This window comes from Egretta garzetta, unplaced genomic scaffold (assembly GCF_000687185.1).
Source record: "Egretta garzetta isolate BGI_Z169 unplaced genomic scaffold, ASM68718v1 scaffold255, whole genome shotgun sequence".
In the NCBI taxonomy this organism is placed as follows: domain Eukaryota; kingdom Metazoa; phylum Chordata; class Aves; order Pelecaniformes; family Ardeidae; genus Egretta; species Egretta garzetta.
Genome location: NW_009259797.1, coordinates 23,898 through 42,256, shown reverse-complemented (window position 1 = coordinate 42,256; position 18,359 = coordinate 23,898). Strand labels below are relative to the sequence as shown.

At 41.5% G+C, this 18,359-nt stretch overlaps 1 long non-coding RNA gene across 1 annotated transcript; it reads left to right on the top strand.

The window, feature by feature from the left end:
• The first annotated feature begins 225 nt into the window (after positions 1-225).
• On the top strand, positions 226-17,601 carry LOC118452376. The gene is made up of 3 exons (XR_004842150.1): positions 226-327; positions 10,663-10,667; positions 17,591-17,601. It is a non-coding gene; the product is annotated as an uncharacterized LOC118452376 (long non-coding RNA).
• The last annotated feature ends 758 nt before the right edge of the window (positions 17,602-18,359 follow it).

Below are 18,359 nucleotides of genomic sequence, written 5' to 3'. Positions count from 1 at the left end.
GGAGAGTGGCTCAGCAATGTCGTCTGCCAGTTCTTTCAGCACTCGCGGGTGCATTCCATCAGGACCCATGGATTTGTGGGTGTCCAGCTTCCTTAAAAGATCCCTAACCTGATCCACCTCGACCGAGGGAAGGTTGTCCTTTCTCCAAGCTTGCTTGCTTACCTGAAAGGACTGGGGAGCCTGAGGGCCAGCCTTAGCAGTGAAGGCTGGAGAAAAGAAGGCATTCAGTAGCTCCGCCTTCGCTGTATCTTCTGTCACCAGGGCACCCATTTCATTCAGCAGCGGTCCCACATTACCCCTAGTCTTACGTTTACTGCTGATATACTTGTCTAAACATGTGTAGTCATACAGTATCTGTCATCTAGAAGGACACTCTGGTTTTTATTATATCATATACATTGTCCATTTTGAAATACCGTGAGAGAACAAAGGCAGAAGATGGGTCTTTCTTTTCAGAAAAGGATGGGATTTTAAAAAAATAGCTGAACAGAAAGAATATTTTGGGTATTACTGGCAGATGGCCACAGCAAGCACAGTAAGTATTCAAAGGTGGTTTTTAGTCCAGGGGTAGATCCCCGTGCTTTTGGTGCTGAAAGCCAAGTACCCGTCCCCTGCAATGAGTATGGTCAGCATCTGTTACACAGATGAGTAAAGCAAAGAAAAATCTGAACAGTTCAGGGAAATTCTGTCATTTCCACATTTGGCTTTATAAAAAACAAGACAAAGCTATCCTATCTTCATTTTTTTTTTCACTTAATGAATTTGGAAATGTTGATGTTTATTTTGATGTGCATCATCAAAATAACACATTTGGAAATTCACAATATTGACATATACTCTTTGTTTCATAGAACACACGTAAATCATTGTTAGAAATCTTTTCAATTTTGATAACATTTTTGTTTCACCTATTGCCTTGTATAAGCTGTTATCTGTCTTCATTGCCTCCCCTGACCATATTCCCTGGGCTACTTTCAAAATATCCCCAGTGCCCTTGATAAATCTCATAGCATCAGACAAAAATCAATGCATTTTCTATGAGTCTCCAGAGATCTATACCCGGAAGTAAACAAAAGAGATCCCTGGGAACAGGGATCCTAAAAGGAAATGTGGTACAGAGAAATGCACTCCATTGCTCTGATTCAGAAGTCAGTGCTTCAGAAACATTGACTTTATTGGTGTATTTAGCCATTAGAAGGACATTTTTGCTAAAAGCAATATGAAAAGAAATGTTTCATTTTTATTTCCTTATGAAAAAATACATCAAAATTCAAGTTTTCTTATAGCGAACTTAAGGCAAAAAATATCATCATTTGATCTGAATCTCTTGACTATTAATGTCAGAGTCCATGGACAAATATGGGCAATTCTGATGCTGTGGAGGGCAGCAAGATATGTGGTAGCACATCCTTTATGATGAGTTATCTGAGTGCAAACGACCATAACTAATTATTCCTCCTTGCCCATCCCTGTAGTTCTCAGAAGTCAAATAATTTCCAGCAGAAGGATAGAAAACCCCAAATTCAGGTGAAGACTGTGATCCATGAGACATTTCTTAGGTTGAAGTTTACCAAGGAAGAAGACTCCAGGTTTTGGATCCAGGAATGTCTAACATGCAACTTGAAGTCAAGTATCTGAGCTGATGCCGAGTTCCCTCTTGGCATGCAATTTTGTGGACTCTGCTCATCTAATGTGTCCTTGATGAGTGTGAGCTTTATTTCCAGTCCCATTTCTACTGCTTGTCTGGAGCCCACCACTAAGAAACCTTTGACACATAGGCAAGAGAGACAACAAAAAATGCAATGTAAGAAAAAAGAGTCAATGTCCTGTCTTAAGGTAGTGTGCACTGAATCTTCACTCTGCTCTAACCTGACCCACAGCTGAAACTCCTGCTCCATGTTCTCTCTTTGGTAAAACATTTGTTTCAGACTTGACTTGCCAATAAGAACTCCAAGTGGGTGTAGGTCCCATTGCTGGAAAGCCCAGAATTTGAATGTAACATAGGCATAATAAATCAAGATCCCTTCGATTATAAGAATGGAGTACTAGAAACCGATGGTTTTTCTACCACAGTTTTCAGTGTCTGTGGATAAGGCAGTCATAGATCTATACACCAGCAGGATTTTGTTTGTTTGTTTTAATGACTTAAAGGGAGTGTCTCTATTTTTCTTGGGCAGATCAGTTCTGACTCTCTGAGTCATCTTGAACCAGTCATTGTAACCACTCCATGCTTCTTAATCCACTATAAACAGACCCATCTCTTCCAAATCCTAAATTAACATAATGCTTTTACACTCATTTAAACTGAGTTGATGAGACTCATTAAAGGCATAAATAGGTGGATCCTATTGACCTTTATTATTGTTTGTAGAACCTCAGCTAAAAAATACCATCTTCAACTGCAAAATATCCTCTCACTGAGACTGAGTTTTGAAAATAAATTTTTTGCCCCAAGGAGCACTATCCATGGCAATTTTATGCTTTAGAAAACACAGCAACAAAACACTAATTGTATTGCTTTTGGCTGTCTGCTTCTTCTCTCATTCATATATCATTTAGATTCCTTTTAGGTGGTGAAAACATCAGCTAATCTGTAGAAGGAAACAGCTGGTTTGAACTGATGGTTTCCTATAATACTCTTTTATAGTCTCTTGCGTGCCATCGTGGTACATCAATAATTTATATAGCATTTAATTATGCAATAAGGCACAAGTGGGCATATTTTCTATAGCTATTCTATGCACATCAACAAGGTCTTGTTCCCTTTAAGGCCTTGAAGAGTGTATGGACCTATAAAAATGTCCTTAGAGTGCCTTATTGCTCTTGCTTTATGTTCTTTTAATTTATTTGGGTGGGTTTTTTTGGTTTGGTTTTTTTTTTTTTTGAAAAGGGATTTTGAAGGCCAAAGCTAGAGAATAATCTTACTACTTTGGCTTTTATATGGTGTGTACATTAATAAATAATACAGTGCTGTTCTGCACGGAATTGTTTTTCTAAAAATCTTGCTCAGGCTTCACAGGAAGCAGAACATGGGAACTCAAGGCAGAAAAATCAGAAGTCATTAGGTTTGTTCCTTGCTACTTTAGGCAAGACACCTTTAAAAGGTCCCATTCTTGGCATTTCCTTTATTTTCCACAGGATTCTTGGAACACATTAGGCTGTCACTGTCATGCTCTAACTCACTCCAAATCTCAGTTTTTCCCTCCTGCAATGGGCAAGGTGTGTGTTTGCTGACTGAGAGGATTCACGTAATTCACCCGTAAACATAAATGCTCGCATCCTGTTTGTGTGGCAAGCAATTTTTTGCTTCTCACAGCTATTCCTCCACATCTGTGAAAATAGGACAGATTCACAAAAATGCCTTGAACTGAACTTTCTTTTTTTATTTACAACTGATTTTTTTTTTGCAGAAAACATTTCCTTTGTGTTCACCAGGGCTTTATTTCATGAAAGAACACAGTAGCCCTTATGAAGCCCATCAAAAACTTCCTTTTAGTCCTCCCAACAGAAAATGCCTTCAGAAAAAGAATTGCTATTCTGACAAAATATTTCTTCTCTTTAATGAAAAGCTAAAACATTTCAAAGAAAACTGACAAAAAAGATTAGCCTTCTGATGTGTTTGAAGCTAAAGCTTTCCTGGAAAAAATGAAACATTTCCCAAATCCATTCATCGTCCAACTTCCAACTCCCTTTCCCTTTCCGTAGAATAAGCAGTGACCTCTTTTTGCCCATGGTTTGAGTTGTTTTCTCAAATATCATAGAAATTTCTCCCTTTTCATACCAAAATAAACATTCACAGCACTAGGGCGATGACTTTGCAACACACAAAGCATTGCTGTGCCTGCTCAGTGCTGAATTTTCACACTTAGACGCTATTTCTCCTTAAAACCAGCTATGGAGCCCTTTTCCCCTGCCTATTTAGAGCCTGTGTTAAATCTCTCTCAGGCAAAAGTTGTTCCATGTGTGTCATGCATGGGCTTTTCACGTCCACATACAACTCTCTATCTTCCGCCACCAACTGAACCATCTGTGCCAGGACACTGCAATAGAACATGCCTAGGACTGAAGTGTCCTTGCTGTGGATGATTGGTCTTCCTCACTGGGCTGATACTGTCTTCCTTGGTTACACTATAGGCTATCTGGCTTCAAGAATCTTAAAAACAAACAATACATGTCTTAAATAAAATTTAAAGTTTTCTACCACAGAAGAAATTTGAAGGTTTTTTTTTTTTTTAAATCAAGAGTAATATAATGCAAGCCTGCACTGCTTTAGCAAATCCATTATTTTCTCATATATTTTAATAATTTCACTCTCCACATGCAATTTTTTTTTAAAAATGTTTTATTCTAACAGCATGGTACAATGGAAAGAGATGAGAAAAAAAGAGATTTAGGCATCAGGGTGCCGGGAGGGCCAGCTGCTGCTGAAGGGCAGGGAAGCCACAAGCTGAGGGTGACCATAGCGCAGGCCGTGCCCTCACTGACTGGGGGCAGTCCTGAGGGACCTGAACATGGCAGAGAGTTGGGGGCTGGTTTGACAGCCCCAAACATGGCAAACAATAAACCAGGGCTGGAGTCCATCCAGGGAGCTGAGTCAGGAGCAAAATGAGATGGGGGCCAAAGTCAGGGTTGGAAACAAGGCTACAAAGTGGGGCAGAGAGGTCCATCTAGGGCGCAGGATCAGAGGCAGGGCTGGAGACAGGGCAACAATGTGGGTCCAAGGTGCCCATCCAGGTGTGGCTGGAGACAAGTCTGCAACATGACTCAGAGAGGTCCATGCAGAAGAGCAGCAGACCAGCACACCTACACTGCAGCTCTAGCACAACCTGAGGGCCCCGGGCTGAGCTGTGGGTACAATATTTTGTGCAGTTGCACCTAAGCGTGCTTGGAAATGTTTAGGGTTATCCTACAGCTCACTACAAATAAGTAATGAGCATGGGAAGAAAGCAAGGGGTATGTTTACGTTGTACATATAAAATCTGTATTCGGCAGAGTGAAAGCTACCTAGAATCAGAACACCACAGATATGTGGAATATGCACAGAATGCCAAAAGAAACACAGCAAAACCACCACAGGAAAGAGATGTGAGTGCATCAGGGCTTTGCAGTGCTTGGAAGGGAGGGAAGGTGAATGTCATTTCTTTTGCTTTATCAATTATGTAGTTTTGTAAGAAGGGGGAGAGTCAGGAATGCTTAAGAAGGTTACAGAGACAAAGTTTGGCCCATCACCCTGTGTACCAAGCTACAAACCTAGCCTTGTAGATCAAGATAAATTAGTGTAGAAGAGTTATCTGGATTCCAGGTGCATAGCAATATAATGCTGTGGATCTTCCGTGCAGATTTTACACAGCTGAGATTTGCAGCAAAAAAATCCAAACTACTTTGGAAACAATGAGTTACTTCCTATGCCCTCTCAGAACACCGTGATGGGCCAGTTAATAAACTGAATTCCTATTCTCCCACTCACCCTGGGGTATGTGCCATTTTTCTTGTTACTTCTGTGTTGCCTCCAGTATTATTTAATTAGAAAAAAGTTTTTACACAACTACACATTTTGAGGAGACAAAAAAAACCCACACAACAAAACACAGCAGTTCTGCAAAGGGAGTTCCATTAATTTTGGATTAATGTTTAAGACTTTAGAACTTTCTGCGAGAAGTTTCCTGTATTATCGCTATATACAGAGCACACCCCAAGCAGATGGCATTTACAGCATTTGTCAACACTTTAAGACTCTTATTTGTGGAAAGTAAATTAGAAATTACATTTTATTTTCTATTGAAATACACAATAGGAAACATTTCCAAATTACCTTTGGAAGATGCAGGTCCCTGTAAACACAGAGCCCTCTTTGGGACCAGTGTGTTCTAGGATGATTACTTGGCTTGTCCGTCTTGTTCCTGTACTTGGCCAAACAGTTAGTTTGGCAACATGCGATTATTAAGCTTTTCTTTGGGAAACTTATTGTTGTCTAACTGAATGTGCAATGAAGATATGTGAATATTTAAGCTGCAAGAAGAAGGCAGGAGGGTTAATGATTTTGTAAGTTGCATTTTAAAAAAACATCTCCTTGGCCTTGATGTACAATGACATTCACTAGTTGGCTAAGTTAGTGAGCAAGATTTTAAAATTAAAAAGCCACAGAAATGTTAGTAAAAACCCTGATGCTGATTCCAGTGCAGAAGAGCATTTAGAGAGGAAAAGGACAGATTACGTTCATCATCCTCATGTGACAAGACATTGCAGGACATACATTTTTAGCAATGCTATAAATAAAAGCAAAATAAATTTAAGTATCTGTCTAGAGAGAATGCAATTAAAAATGAAGTGTATTTGCTTACCCATTTTTCACCTTTATCACAACACTTGCAGTTGCCCAGTAACTGTAATGGAATGAGGGGATTAACGCCCAGTTTTCAAAAATGTCCTGTTCGCTGCAGGTATAGAATTGACACTAAGCTCTTGCTAGAACATGCCTGGGGATCCTCAGTACAGAACTATTAAATCTCATTACAATTAATTTTTCTAATCACTGAATCATCTTCCCCATCTCATCTTTAAATATATACGAGATGTATTGCATTTGTCACCACGCTAGGCTGACAGGACTGCTTTGTAACATACGTCCTTTGCCACATCTGCAGAGAGGTGGTACGTGAAACCAGATTTCTAGAAAGAAATGGTCAGCAAATTAGGCATTCATATTGCCTTTTCTCTAATGATTGTGTTTGTATTATGGGCATCTTTAATTAGGCATTCATATTGCCTTTTCTCTAATGATCCATACATTTTGTGTTTGTATTATGGGCAGTCATACATATACTCAGCATGGCTAAAGACAATATTTATAAATAATCATCACTTCTAGTCTCCTGCAGGTCAGCAAGACAATGAGCCTAGTTTAAATCAGTGGTGATATTGGGAACTTTACCATTCATTTGTCACTTGTCTTTGGGTCAGGCACTCATATATTCCAGTAGAAAGCCATTCCTGTGATCTTTGTCCACGCCTCTGCCCATGGGCTAAGCCAGCAGCAGCAGTTCACATCTCCCATTCATGAGACACAGATTACAGGAGTCCTCTGACAGGGAGAGGGAGAATGGGAACAGCCTCAAAACTTTGTGTTTGTGACTGAAAAAAAGTCTTAAATAAAGGCATTGTCTTGTAATAAGAAATTGGGCTAGGCAACAGAATCAAATGCCAGCCCCATCTTTCCAGCCAGTTTTTTTGTCAGTAATGCTTACATCTGGCTTCAGAAGTTTAGAGCGGAGGGTCACCTGAAACTGCAGGTGCCTGTATTTAAGCAGATCACCTTGGGATCCCTTTATAGCTGATAAAGAAACTTCTAAAATGGAAAAGAGGAATCCTGATTAAAAAAAAATACTTTACTCATCACAGTTAAAAAGAGGGCCCAAGGTGACCAGCTTAAACATCGACACCTGCACTGCCCTTAAAAGAAACTAAGTGAGATGCATTGCACCCTTCTGTGGGCTTGAGTTTCTTTCTGTTTGCCTTGAAATCCCCTTTAAAATATTGGAAAGCAAATATTTTTCTATCTAACTGGCATTATACTATAGTTCAGGTTTACACAGCAAATCAATTTAACAAGGTATAATTAAATTCTTATCTATATCATCGTGTATAATTATGTGTATATTATGTTAGATAATAAAAAATTACTACAGACTCTTGAGGTTTCTTGTACTTGAGTGTCTCTTGGTGCTTCTGCAGGGGCAGCTGATACGAGCGCTCCTGGGAAAAAAGGAGACAGAGCAAAGAGGAAGCAGCAAAGAGGAGAAAATACACAGCAAAAGCAGACTGCTGAGGGAGGAGTGCAGTAATCAGCGTTGTGTGCACTGGCACCGCACTGCTCAGCGGAGTTTCTCGCCTCGCTGAAACCAGCAGGTTTCAGCAGCTTGGGATGCCAGAGCAAGCTGGATTGGCAGCTACAGCCTTGGTTCCTACATGGGCAAAACCTACTATGTTGGATGTCCTACAAAAAAGAGGTCTTGGGGGCTCAGAGTGAGTAAGAATGCACCCAACCACTTCTTGCAAGCCCTAATTCACAGCACACAATGACGTCTTATTTGCACTTGTGTTTGTCCTCTACAGGTGAGCTCGGGCCCTGATACAAGGACATCCTGAGGATGCCAAGGGTGGTGCGGAATCTATGGGACACCATTTCAGCTAATCATGGTGGAAGGATATAGGTGCAGCTCATTTGTGCTAACTTCCATAAAGCGAGCTGTCTCTCCTGTTTGCTCCAGATATTTATCTCAAAACGGAAAAGTCTCTGATAATGCACAAGTCAGACCTGAGAAGTTTCAAGAGAGTGCAGCACATATCATGACTGATGAACTATAAAACCAGCACAGTTAAACAGATAATTGCTTTTTTTTTCCAATTCCCTCTTTAATGTTTACTTGCTTCCAATTTTAGGCACAGCTAAATTAATTTTCATTGTGGATTAATTTATTTGAAAAATAAGAATAATTTATCAGAAGGAGATTTATTAGGCTTTAACATAATATCATCATAGCAGCAAAATTTCATATCCAAAAATCAGTTAAAAAAATTATGATAATCACTTTGCCATGAGTAAAGTGCCATTTGATAGGAAAGTGAGAATTGTCTAAGAGGCATGACTGCAACTTGAAGACATCAATAAACCTTCAGAAATAAAATGTAGGATACCAGAGGCTAATGAAATAATGATGTTCAAACTTTTCTTATCACTGACTAGAATGACAACAAAGGCTGTGCCCGATCACAAAATGCCTTTACCAGGGAGAAAATTCTGCACAACGGAAGCTAAAATTTTAGGGAAAGTGAGTTTAAATTAGTACACTGACTGCACTAAATCACACCAATTGACATCATGTGAGAATCACTCTTCAGGTTTGTCTGAAGCCTCTAGATGAAATAAAAATTAATTTTGATAGCAATGGTAATTTGAGGGAGAATAAAAAAAGGGGCTGGAGTCCAAAGATACAGAGAGGTTTCTTTGGGGCTTGCACAACTCTTAACTTAGGATGGAAGGGTATGGAACACATTGGGGGTTTTTTAAGCTAAGGATATGGTACAACACTGAAGTCTAAATTTGAGTGGAAGCATTGAGCAATAAGAATATTCTCCACACCAGAAAAAGATGTATTAAAAATTATCAGGAAGCTGGTTTTTCCTGCCTTTTCTCAGCACACTAGCTATGCAGACTATGTTATTCTTCTGAGCCTCTCATGTCTATTTGCAGGCATGCCTCCCCTGATATTCTGCCTGTAAGCCTTGTTCAGTCAGGGACAATGTTTGTCCCCACAGCACAGAGGGATGTGGAGGATAGGATCACCAAAGCTATCCTACCTTACCATCACTGGCAGCCTTCAAAGGGCTCCTTAAGCAAGGGGGATCCACAGCACGTCTGCCTTCTGAGTCCCTGTGTACACCTGCCTGTGAAGCACTCCCCAGCCCCTCCAATGAACCTATGAACTAATACCAAAAGGCCGCCAACTATGATGTGCAACAAAAAGAGCAGGCAAGATTGAAAGCACAGACAGTGCAATGACCATGGTGGGGCAGGATGTGCCCTTGCAGACCAGGAAGGTCCATGGTGGAGCAGATCCCCACCTGCAGCCCAGGGATGACCCCACACAGGAGCAGGGGGATGTGCCCAAAGGAGCCTGTGACCCTGTGGAAAGCCCGCGCTGGAGCCGTCTGCTCCTGAGGGACTGCACCCCATGGGAGGGATGGACCCACGCTGGAGCAGTTGGTGAAGAACGGCAGCCCATGGGAAGGACCCAGGATGGAGCGGTTGGTGGAGGACTCTGCTGTGGGAGGGACCCCAGGCTGGAGCAGGGGAGGAGTGTGAGGAGTCCTGCCCTGAGGAGGAAGGAGCGGCAGAGACAGTGTGGGATGAACTGACCCCAATCCCCATTCCTCCCCTGAGCTGCTCAAGGGGAGGAGGGAGAGAAATTGGGAGTGAAGTTGAGCCCAGGAAGAAGGAAGGGGTGGAGGTAAGGTGTTTTAAGATTTATTCTTCTTTCTCGTTATCCTACTCTGTTGTAACTGGCAGTAAATTAAATGAATTTCCCTGAGTTGAGTCTGTTTTGCCTGTGACAGTAATTGCTGAGTGATCTCTCCCTGTCCTTATCTCGACCCACGAGCCTTTTGTTATATTTTCTCTCCCCTGTCCAGCTGAGGAGGGGAGTGATAGAGTGGCTTTGGTGGGCACCTGACATCCAGCCAGGGTCAACCCACCACAGTAGGAGAAAAAGAAAAATACTATAGAAATAGAAAAGAAGAAAGAAGAACAAAAAAAAAAAAAACTGACATCCAGCCAGGGTCAACCCACCACAGTAGGAAAAAAAGAAAAATACTATAGAAATAGAAAAGAAGGAAGAAGAAGAAAAAAAAAACCACAATGAAAACAAGTACAGTGAATTCAGGCCAAAGAGAGAGAAAGCTTTTAGGGGAAATCTAGTTGAAAAGTTGGGACTTCAAGAAAAGGAAAAGTTTCCTCTGGTTTCAATGTTGAATATTCTGGGAAAAGTATGAACACTCCTGTCTAATAAATGAGGCTGAAATGATTAAATACTTGTTTTCAGTAACAGTTCTACCTCTTAACACGTAGGAGTCTGAACAATGAGTGAAAGTAAGAAATAATGGCAGGAAGAGTACGTCACTGGCTTTAAGCATTTACCCAGTGCTGTAACTCCGATGAGAAGGTCTGTGGAAGTAAAGATTTTTCCATTTGTTTAAATGGCTTTCTGTCTGTTGCTAAATTTTCTCCTGAAGCTTTAGAAAAAAAATTACCCTTTTTTCATTCCCATAGGGGAAAATCTTATTAGGGGTTCATCTCCAAGAAGCAAGGTTTGCAAATTATTTTTGACAAGTAGATCTGTTAGAACAATGACAAGGAAAAAAGATAGTGTCCAGCTGTGTGATTAAAAAACAGCTACTGTAAACACAAAGGAATGGAGCAACCCTGATAACCTAATCAAAGCAAATGGACCTCCTGAACCAGCTTCCCCAGGGAGTGATCACTCAGATTTGGTAACTTCTAACAAAGAGTATGACAAAAGAAATTCTTAAAATTAGGAACATCATTACAGAAGACAAAATCTGATGAATCTATAGGTAGCAAGAGCAGACCAGAGGTACTCAGATTTTCAAATAGCCATAGTTATGGATTATTAATGTTGTGCCTGTAGCAGTTAGCTGCTAAGGGTGCAACTACCTTGACTTCCAATTCATAAATACTGGTAGGCATCTGGGTTCATGTCCTATATGAGATCTCACTCCCTTTCCCCTACTGGGATCACAGTCTGGCTCCAGTCCTGTTTGTATCAGCTGCCCCTGCATTTCCTTTATCAATGGGTGTCCTTACAATCCTCTGTTAAACTATTTTTATGCTCTTTAGTCTGTTTTGTAAAGTATGGTCCAGTACCTCATTAGCATCCTTATGGGTGGATCCACCATCCTGAGGCTGAACAGTACTTGTTACACTAGATCTGGAGCACCTTCCCATTTTTGGCTCCTTTATGCTAAAAAGACTTCAACATACTGGGCTGTGTCCAACTGAGACCAGCGTAATGGTTAGGGGACTGGAGCACATGGCATCCAAGAAGACACTGAGAACTGGGCTTATTCGTTCTTAAAAAGAGAAAACTAACCACGGGGTGAGGATCCTGTTGCCTTAACTGCCTAACAGAAGATAGAGAGAAGACAGATCCAGACTTTTTAGGAAGTGCATAGTGGTAAAACAAAAGGCAAACAAGTTGGAGCATGAGGAATTCCAGGGGAAAAAAAATCCCATGAGGATTGGAACAGAGGCCCATACAGGCTGTGGAGGCTTTGACCTTGGCAACCTTGCAAGGTAACCTGCCTGAAGACTATCCCTGCTTTGAGGATGACACAACATCTGAAGGTCCCTTCCAATTTATGTGACTCTATGAACGGACAGGATTTCAGAGGATGGGATCCAAGCACAGGACACAGGTTGCAGTAACCCTTCAAGTGCCCAACCAGCTACTAAAATACTGGCACTCCTTTGGGAGTGCTGCTATTTTGTTCAACATTTTACACCTCCCTAACAATCACGGGAGGCTCAGGGCTGAATGGATTATGACCAGATAGTTCAGCTAATCGTAATCATCCCTCCTACTCCCCATGTACCACTTTGCTTTCTTCTATCAACCTCTCAGCACTTGTCAGCCACTTAGCTGTTCACGTATGCACAGGGCCTGTCTAAAAGGGCCTTTCCTTTGACTACAGCCTTTAAATGCTACCACAGTATAAATGTCACCATTTTTAATGCTACCCACAAAACTACCCACTACTGAGCCTCCTGCTGCCTTTTTGCTCTGTGGCTCTTCCTTTTTTCTGCTCTGTTTCTGGCTCTGGACCAATTCCTTCTTTAAAACTCCTTTTCAGAGATTCAGCTTGAGACCACTATTCATTTAACTACTGACAGCAGGCTCGTACCTTCAAAAGCACTCTTGCAGAGTGCAGAAACTCACTAACTTTCCTTGACAAAATGCCTCACAGTTTTTAAAATGACTCAGGGAAAAAACTATTTTAGCTCTTTTTCTCCTCTCTCCCCAATGATTCAGCCCACAAATAGGTAGCTAGAGGTGTTAAAAGCCATTCTGTAAACAAAATTATTTAAGCAAAATAAACCCCGTTGCTTTGGTTTTCTACAAGTCCTGTGTCAGTCCTGTGGGAGAGGTTGAATTTAACCCCATCTTAAGCCTGCGTGAATGAAGACAACCTCTATTTGCTGTCTGAGATGCTGTCATGGACTCTGTGGAAGAATGGTACCCCTGGATGTGCAACGTGGGCTGACACACAGCATGCATCACCAAAAGAGAAACTTTCAGAAAAAAGATGTACAGGAGCTGGAAGGATGTAATCATCTGTGCAAACTATTCAAGGATTAAATTGATTGCCTCTAAATTAAGTGGGCCAGAGAAAGGAGATAAGAGGCTGGCAACTGAACACTGCTTGGAGGGATGCAAATTTCACTCCCGATTGCAAGTTGGAGTGCAGTGCAATATCATTTATAACAGTGAGACAACCTATTCCACTGGACTGCAAAACTGAAAGAGCTGAAAGAAGGTCTGAAAACTTAATGCAATGAGTTCTTGGTAGCTCAGGAAGACTGATAATAAGAGAAAGGGTCCAGCACATGGTTTTAGTCAAAAAAAACCAGATTCTTGTAACCTACCTCACATTAAAAAAATCCATAGTCACAAATATTGCCACCATGGCTCTAAGTCAGAGCTCTTTGTGGAAGGGTAGGAAGGATTTTGGAAGCTTTTTTTGACATCTTTTTTCAGGGGATGATTGATCGTCACTAGCTGAAATGAGCAAAAAAAATATTCTGTGATAATTTGCTTTAAGTTAATCATAGAATCATAGAATGTTTTGGGTTGGAAGGAAGCCCTAGAGGTCATCTAGTCCAATCCCCCTGCAGTGAGCAGGGACACCGCTTACTAGATCAGGTTGCTCAGAGCCCCGTCCAACCTGGCCTTGAATGTTTCCAGGGATGGGGCCTCCACCACCTCTCTGGGCAACCCTTTCCAGTGTTTCACCACCCCCATTGTAAAGAATTTCTTCCTTATATCCTCCTTCCCTTATCCCCTTACAAAGCAGCATAAAGTAGGACAACCTAATAACAAAGCAGGAGTACCACCTCCCTGTTGCAGAGTGCATATGGCCCGATCATTCTTGTTCTCCTCCAACAGAAGGATCTCTCCAGCAAATGGTTTCCCATCCTCACGTACCACCTGCAGGGGAAATAAAGTTTGGAACTAACCCCAGCATCTGGCTCACAGACTGCAATGCCATCTCCTCCAGGAGGAGTTCCTCCTGGTGAAGAGGGGACTTCATCTAATGTGAGACAGCAGATTTGGAAAAACTCAAAGCTTCAGGAAAGGAGACAGCAACTGTTTCTGGAGGCTGCTCCTCTCCCAGTGGGTATAAAGGAGTGCCAGAATATTTGGCATGAATCGATGCCCTCTACACTGGGTGGCTGGGGCATCTCACACTGCTGCCTGTTCATTAACAGCGCAGAAGAGAAGGGTGCTTCCCTCAGTGATTGCAGAGTTTTCGCTAGAGGGAGAGACAGTTTATGCACTTTAAAACTGCTTATTCCTGAAGTATTTCTCATTATGAAAGGCTGCAGAGGAAATTACAATTCTGTAAATTATTTTTTTTTCACCATGTGAGCACAAAATGAAATTATTCCCTTAATGAATTAATGTGATATTTGCAAATAAATGTGAGATAAGATCTGGGACAAAACTAATGCTGCCTAAAAATCTGTGAAACTCTGATGAGGAAATTGGGCAGACTAATAAAAAAAAAAGTAATTTGGCTCATATACTAGAAGTAAGCCAAAGTGATTTTTATTACTTTTTCTTTTTCTTTCTTTCTCTCTCCAGGGACTAGTTTATTCCTTATAAAATGGGCTTTTGCCGGGACTGGGTGTTACTAAGTAAAAATCCCTTGTGTCTGGGTGTTTTACTCACTAAGTTATTACATAAAAAGTTGTTGGTACAAATACTGCCCTTACTTTCCTGAAAGGAAGGAAATGGTGTATTATCTATATTTAAAAGGATGATAGTTTCCTAGACCCAGAGACATTACAGGATACACTGAGCCTACCTGAGAAACAGTGATACATTCAAGAAACCTAATACTTGGGGTGTAAGAGGGATTTCAAGCACATTTTTCTGCTCTGCATTGCACCTCCCTTAGCTCTGTGAATTCATCCCAGGAAGAGAGATGCTCAGTGGTGTGGGAGCACCCCAGATCAGTCTCTGCCGATCTGGTTTGGACAAGACGCTCAAGGTCATAGAGGAAGCCTGCAAAAAAAGACAGACTCTTCAGATGCAAGAAGCACTTCAGAAGTACCACACCAGACTTAAGATACCACGAAGTAGGAGTCACTTTCCTTCAGACCCACAACTATTTGAAATGCAGCTCTTATGTCTCTTCGTCTTCCTCTCTTTACTAGAGCCACACTAAGGATGTTCACAGTGTTATACCCACAAGAATTAAGGATCCATTTAACCTCTGTGCTGGGAACCTAGTGCATGTACTCTTTAATAGTCTAAGCTCTTTAATAACATACATCCAAGAGAAGTCATCAACTTAGGTAGTGGTACCTTGGAGGGCAGTTTGCAAACCTACTTTTCTACCAGGGTAGGGAGAAATTGTAGTAGGGCATGGGCTAAGATACTCTCATTTTAGGGTTTTATAGGCTGGGTTTGCTCTGAGTCTTGCCTTTATCCAGGCAAAACTAATGCTTCCCATTAGTCCTTGGGCACAGCCTGGCTCTCAGAACGACCAGGATTCATCAACCCCTGTAGAAGTTAACAATGACTACTGGGGGATGACTCTGGTTTCTGCCACTTTTTAAATCGTTAGATAACTGCAAATAGCAGCAACACGCCTTCTGCTGGCTATAGGAAAATCAATGACCATTAACACTATTGATTGCATGAGAAGATGATTCAAAAATGTTTGTTAATTGCCCCCGTTCCTAAAACTCTAATCGCTGCTGGTCCCTCACTGCTGCCACTTTGACAGCAGTCAGCCGCCTGTTAGCATACTCACGAGCTGCAGAAGAGGGGCTGAAAATACCACTTACTTTATAACAGCACAGTTCTCCTTACCCAAATACTCTTCATTTATATCTTCAACAGTTTCTGCTACCTGCCTAGTTCCTGTATTTGAAGTCAGGCAATAAATTAGAAATGCAACTTCAGACACAAAATACATCGCCCACCCAACAAGATTTGACAGAGACTTTCTGGACATACTTTGGAAGTGACCAAGGAGCTTTCCAACCTGCTGCCGTCAGAGGTTCATCTCCCTCCAGCAGATCTATCTCCAGATTTACAGAAGAGAACAGGGAACAGAATCCTCATCTCATAAAAGGATTACAGAAAAGGAAGAAAGAAACTCTCCCTTCCTCAATATTTGCCAAAGAAATTGGACTGTTTCTCAACTAAATGTTCCCCAAAGTCTCCTATGAAGTGCCAGTAGTCCTCTGAGCTCAAGAAAAGTCAGTGAAACCGAGCTCTGCACTTAATGGAAAAGTCATTTTGAGTGAACAAGTGTATTCCCATTTAAAAAAAAAAACTAATACAGAAATTGATTACAGTCCTCATCCTTGGGCATATAAGTAAAAAGGAGATAAAGAATGTAAGCCATTCATCATTTGTTTACAGATGCAGCCTCACCAAAGGTCTAATTATGCTTTAATGATAACAAATAAATATTCAGTAATGGCTCATTTACACTAGTCCTCACAGAAGGCAGCAGCGACTAACAGTGTTTTAACAAAATGGCACACACAGCTTTTCCTTAAAAACACGCCAGAGCCTGCCAAAGTCAGGGCACTGAAGTTCATCTTGGCCAAATACAGATTTCCAGCCAGATATGTTAGGTTTCAGTTACAATCTATGGAGAGAAACACCCTTTCAGATCATGATTCCTCAAGCCTGTTTTAGTCATCTGCTTTAGTACGAGACACATCCAGCTCTGGAGCCCTCAGCACAAGAAGGACATGGAACTGTTGGAGCAGGTCCAGAGGAGGGCTACAGAAATGATCCAAGGGCTGGAGCACCTCTCTTATGAGGACAGGATGAGAGAGTTGGGCTTGTTCAGCCTGGAGAAGAGAAGGCTGTGGGGAGACCTGAGCGTGGCCTTTCAGTACTTAAAGGGGGCCTATAGGAAAGATGGGGAAAATCTTTTTATTAGGGACAGCTGTGACAGGACAAGGGGTAATGGTTTCAAACTGAAGCAGGGTAGGTTTAGACTGGATCTAAGGAAGAAATTCTTTACAATGAGGGTGGTGAAACACTGGAACAGGTTGCCCAGAGAGGTGGTGGAGGCCCCATCCCTGGAAACATTCAAGGCCAGGTTGGACGGGGCTCTGAGCAACCTGATCTAGTAAGCGGTGTCCCTGCTCACTGCAGGGGGGTTGGACTAGATGACCTCTAGGGCTTCCTTCCAACCCAAAACATTCTATGATTCTATGATTCTGTGATTCTATGCATCGCTCCAGTAGGGCCCATTTCTCCCTGTGGCATATCGAGGCAGTCTCATAGTACTAGCCAGATGTGGGTACCTGCCTGGTCAAATGAATTCCACTCTCCTGGTCTTTGCATTGACTTAGCAGGCTCTGGATGGGGGGTCAGCAATATGTACTAGTAGGGTTAACCAGTTTTGGAGACTTCAATCCTGAAAATAGACATTGCATCACAGTACTTCACACTTGAAATAAACAGTGTCCTTTAGCCAAGCCATAAAACCTTTTGCTGGAAGACATTCTTTCCTTATTGCACATCTTATAATAGTATCGGATTCACTGCTGGTTTTGACATGTTACATTTTTCCTGACCCTTCCATTTTCTTTTGTTTCTCTCGTTTCACTTTGCCTACTCATCCTCTTTCTCTGTGTTTCCTTCTGCCTTTTTCAGAGTCCTCTCTTCATTGTCATCACATTTTCTTTTCCTCTTCCATCTTTTTAATACACTTCTTAAACTTATACTATGAATAGAAACATGCATTAATAGAAAAACAGATCTATTCTTGCTCTGCAAAACACCTATTAAATGTGTTAATATACATTATATTTCTAAACAATATAATAGCACATACACTTACAACAGAAAATCCTTTACATTCATACCATTTCCTGTGCAAAGATAAAACCTTTCTGAAAACTACACACCCCTAAGGGAAAATAAATTATTATCCCTTATCACTTCTATCACTTAACTTTTATTTCCTAGCTCATGTTCACACTTCCCTCAATTATTTTTGTAATGCAGCTCAGCTCAGCTCAGCCACTCGAAGCTCTTAGAAATCAAACCCACCTTGTTTAGTCTCTCTCCTGTTTAAGGAACAGAATTTCAGCTGAAGAACCAGCCTCAAAAATAGCTTTGCAGTCTTCAGAATCTTGCATATCAGCCCTAAACACAACTAATAAAAGTCCATCTGGAGTCCTAATTGTTCCTTACCTCTTATCTAACGCTTGCAAACCAGCTGCAAGACTTCGTAAGACTTGTGTAAAAATGTTTCATCTCCAGTGGGGTTAAAAACAATTACTGGCTTTCTGTACTCAGTACAGAATGCGGGACAAGATTGTTCCCAGTTAATTAAAGCTGGGGAATTGGACATGGGGACTCTTGGGAGCTCTCCACACCACGTGCTGTAGAAGACACCCAAGCTAATTTCAGAACGGTGCGCGAACAAGTCAGCAGAGCTCTACTGCTTTTGGGGTGAATGCATGCACTGTGTTTTGCCATGAAGATATGGGAGCTCACCCAGTGCCCACTCGGCCCTCTCTA